The following is a 4,858-nucleotide window of genomic DNA, read 5'->3' on the forward strand; positions in this document are numbered from 1 at the left end:
CCCAGGGGGGCGCGGATCCTCGTGTCCCCCCCCCTCCCATCGATTCCCCGCAGCAGCGTCTCCTCTTTCTCCGCAGGATCAGGCCTTCAGATCGCGTTTTGCTGAAAGCTCTCATGATTATTGGGTATTTAATTATAGTAATATCCAGAAATATAATAATTTAATTATTATCACCAGGCTGGGAGCTGTGCTGGGGTGAGCTCTGTGCGTCACCCCCCCCTCCACATCTGGGGCTGGGACTTAAAACAATTTTACAGTAAATGTGCCAGAACCAGGTTCTTTATAATGCCTTAAAATCCCTGAGCGCTTGGGTATGTCTCTTAGCCAGGTTTGGACCATTGACCTCCTAAAATTCTGAACTTTATTGCTTTAATGAGGCTGTGAGCTGAAGGTTTCCAGCCGTTTGCCCGCTGCCCTGCTTCTGCAGGGCCGTGGGAAGGAGCATCTTCCCGGTGAGCGGCTCCTGGTGCTTCCTAACCCCGTCGTAACGCCCTGGGAGCCGTGTTCGGAGGCAGCATGTCCAGCCGGTGACTGCTGGAAAGAATCCGGGGGAAAATGGAACTGCCTGGCTTCCAGCCTCTGACATGGAGATGGTTTCCCATCTTGAGGGCCTGGCTGGTTTGGTGTGGGAGGGGGGCAGGGTCCCCCCAGGGACGGGTACAGTCCCACCGTCACGCTGCGATGCTCGCAGGAGCGGCAGCCCCTCGGGTCCCTGGTCCTGGCAGCGCTGTGCCTCCCGTCCCCATCACCCACCCCTCCAGGCACCCCGCTGGCCCCTCTCCTCTCGCACCTCTGCGAAAAGCGTGGGGACAGTGCTGCGGGGACGGGACACGCCAGCCATCCTCCAGGCGCTCGTCACGGCTCTCCCTCCTCTGCCTCTACGTGCCTCCCAGAGCGATTTGGCGAGGAGAAAGGCTTTAATTTTACCCTAAGCAAGGAAAAATTCCCCAAGAGAAGGGAGGTGACGTGTTGCCCCTTGCAGCTCCCAGGGGACGGCTCCCACCACCCAGCTCCCCCCCAGCCACCCCCTGCCTCCCTGCGGGAGCAGCCTCCGAGCCTCCCGCCTGCTCTCCTCACCACCGGCGCTCAATATTCACGGCTGAGAGTTTATCGGAGGGACAGCCCAGCTCAACGGGCTGGAAAACGAGCTGCTGACCCGTTACACCTCCCCTTCCCACCCAGGGAGCGCCGGGGCTCGCTTGGGGACCTGCTGGGGGGGCTTCGCCCACCGCGGGGGGATGATGCACCCCGAGCCGGCAGCGCAGGGATTAGGGATGCTGAGATGGGTCCCCGGTGCGGGGCTGTGTCTGATGGGTGAAATGCTTGCAGACATCAGCGTGCCCAGGGAAACTGCGGGTTCTTTGTCACCTCTTCCCCCGTCCCTTGGAGGGTTAGGGAGATAATAGCTGCGGGAAGCTGGCGGGAAGCTGGACGTTATTTCCCCCAGCGTCTCCGCTTCTCATCATTGCTCGTTAGTGAATCCAGAGCAAATCACCGCCTCCTCCCCACGGCACGCTCTCCGGCGCGCTCAGCCGAGTGTGAAGGAGCTGAGCGGCCGGCGCAGGCTGGAGCTGCTCCTGCGGGCAGGCAGCTCCCAGGATGTGTCTGGGGGGGCAGCAGGCAGCTACCGGGGGTCCCCCCAAAGGTAGGGTTCAGTTTGGTTGGGGTACCAATTTGTGTGCATCGCCTCCTATCACATCTTCCATCGGCTTTGGAGATGGACTCCTTGGTTATTAATTTACAGCCTCCCAACTTTGCCTTCTTCCCTCTTGCTCGAACGGCCCCAGGACCACAAAGTCCCTTTCCAAGCCCAGCATTTGGGCTTGCAGCTCCCACCAGGCTGGCCAGGCTCTGCGGGGTGAGCAGTGCCCAGCATGGGGCCAGGGCAGACGTGCCGGACCCTGCTGCCCCCCACCGCCTCCTCTCTGGCATCTCTCAGGGACATGCCATGAGTTTCAGTAACCACGGGATGTCTGGAGTCCCTGTCACACTAATTATCTCCACTCCTCTATTAGGCATGCCTAATTAGCCATTATTCATACATGGAGGTTGACATTGGCATACCCGCTGCCGACCTTTCCCATGCCGCTATGTTCCCACATCGGCTGCTGCTTCTGCCCTGCCCCTGCCCTGTCCTGGATAGGGGGGACGACCGTGCCAGCAGGGACCCTGGCAACCCGGTCCCCTCCTGTTGTGAGCAGTGGGGACCCTTTTGCCATCCCCACCCGCCTGCAGGCCAGCCCGGGACAGTCCCGGCAGCTTGGGCATGGGGAGTTGCTTTGGAGGAGCGACGTTTGCTGGTGCTGCTCGAGGGTGAAGTCTTGGCATCGCCGGCAGCAGAGAGCTCACCAATCCCCCCTGGGTGCTAAAACCAGGCAAGGGTGGCTTTCTGCATCCCCCAGCCCTGTTTCCCAGCCAGCCTTGAGGATTCCCCCCAGGGAGAAGCAGGATCGTCCCCCTGCACTGTTACAGCTTTGCTCCGTACCGAGATAAACCCAGGCTGCAAAGACCTCACACGTCGCGGTGATGTGGGCGAGGAAACGGAGCTACCGGGCAGCTCGGGGTGAGACCACTGCTCCAGCAGGCAGCCGGAGGGAGGGAGGGATGCTGGCAGACAAGCCCTGTCTCCCCATGGGCACCACTTCTCCCCTTCCATCCCCTCTGCTCTGCGGGTCCTGGTCCCCTCCTGCCACCAGGCAGGCGCCTGCCAGGCACCGGGGCTGGGCGGGCAGTGGGTGCCAGGGGGAGCAGCCTGTGCTGGGGGCCAGGGCAGTCCAGGCAAGGGGCGAGGGTGCGTGGCAGAGGTCTCCGGGAGGTGGAAGGTGGCCAGAGGGCACATCAGGGTGCTGAGGACTGTGACTCTGGTTTACCTCCGGGCATGGAAGCCCCCCAAGGAAGAGCTGTGGGGTTCAGAAGTGGTTTTAGACACCCACAAGACTCCAGGACCTTGTCGTGGCTGGTCAGCCCGGGGTTGAAGGAGGCTGAGCAGGAAAAGCAGGGAAAGTCCCTCCTGCTCCAGAGCACCAGCTGGCTGCTGGCTGCTTCGCTGGGGACTGCTGGTGGGGATGGCTTTGCACCAGTACTGATTTCTGGTGGGGATGGCTTTGCACTGGTACCTGCTGCCCCCGGGACCTCGCTGACTCCATCCCTACTGCGAGCTGCCAGCAAGCACCTTTCTCTGCCTGGCAAGGGGGGCCCTGGGGACCCCTGGGACATCTTCTGAGCCCTGAGGCTGGGAGATGTATAGGGGAAGGGGATTGGGGTGGGGGTCCTGCCTTCATAGACCCACATCCGGGAGCTCCCCAGCCCTCCTGCTGCAGGCAGGACCCCCACCTTGGCCTCCCATCCCCACTCCCCCCGCTTCCCCCACCGGCTCCTCTGATGCTGCTATTTCGGGGTGACCCCAGAGACTCCAGAGGGTGCAAAGCCAAAGCCTGCTGGCATCGCTGCAGTCCTGTGCCGCCGGCCAGCATCTCCCCCATCCTCGTGGGCTGAGCTCCCAGCCAAGGCACTTTCCTCCCCATGGGGCCAAATCCTGCTAAATCCACTCCCCTCCCGCTCCCCACAGGGCCGTGCCTGCGACCACTATGGCATCTACCACACTAGCCCCACGCTGGGCAGCCTGGCCAAGCCGGTGGTGCTCTGGACCCAGCAGGATGTGTGCAAATGGCTGAAGAAGCACTGCCCACATAACTATCTCATCTACGTCGAGGCGTTCTCCCACCACGCCATCACAGGTACGCCAGGCATCCCCACTTAATTGCTGGTACTAATTGCCATTAGCATGTGCCCCTGAAGAAATAGATGTTTGGAGGTTTGTGATTCAGAAGACAGAGGTACCCCCCATTTCTTTCCCCTCTCCCCATGGAGAGGCAGCCAGGGTGAGAGCCGCCCCACGGGCACGGGGACACCCACCCGGGCTGGGCAGGAGGCATCTGCCACCGGGGTGAGCTCCAGGACAGGCTGGTGGTTGTTTAAAATGAGCATAAAATGGTGAAGAGCCTTCTCCTCACCTAAATTAATATAATATTTTTATGGTTTTTTAAATACTGAAAATTTTTGCAGAGGAGGAAAGAGCCCTACTCAGCTGGAGTCCAGGTTGCAAATGTCTTCCTCCAGGTCTGAACCCAACTCCCAGCCAAGTCCTTGGGGGACACTTCCCTCCAGGACCCGCTCCCTCCCCTTTGCCCCCTGTGGATTCTGGCTTTGACTCCCGTGCAAGAGCATCGTCCCGGTCAGACCTCCACGTGTGCATGGCTCTGCCAGGGCCGAGAGAAAGCAGCGGGGAAGGGAGCACCGGAGCTGCCCGCAAGGGATGCAAAGCCCTAATGCAAGAGCCCCGCCAGTCCTTGCATGGGAAACAAAGGCAGCATTAGCAAACGTACACTGGGAAACCAGGACAAAAGCTGGTTGTAAATCCCTCGTCTAATAGCCCCCGGACTGGAGGAGAGTGGCTCACCGGGGACGGTGGCAGCGACGCTAATGCGTTTTGATGGGCACCCCCCTTCCCCCGGGTCGGCCAGCCTGCGCGGGGACCGTGCGCTCGGGAAAACATCTCCTGATGCGGGAGGTGGAGCGGAGAAATGGAAAGCTCCTGCCTGTGGGGATGGGTTACGTGATTGCTGAAGCCAGTACCTGTCCCGAGGTTGGGGACCTGGAGCTGCCACCCGGTGCTCTCCAAAAGCGGGGCCCCCCCCGCGAGGCTTCTCCACCCCTGCGGGTCCAGGTGGTGAAAGAGCATTTTAGGATTTCTTCCCTTTCCCCCTCCTTGTCTCCACGTGAACGTGGGCACCCCCGGCGTTGCGCTTTTACGGCATCCCCGCCGTGCCACTGAGCAGCCCCGCGTTTGCAGGGCGGG

Source organism: Egretta garzetta, unplaced genomic scaffold (genome assembly GCF_000687185.1).
Source record: "Egretta garzetta isolate BGI_Z169 unplaced genomic scaffold, ASM68718v1 scaffold223, whole genome shotgun sequence".
NCBI classification, from domain to species: Eukaryota; Metazoa; Chordata; class Aves; order Pelecaniformes; family Ardeidae; genus Egretta; species Egretta garzetta.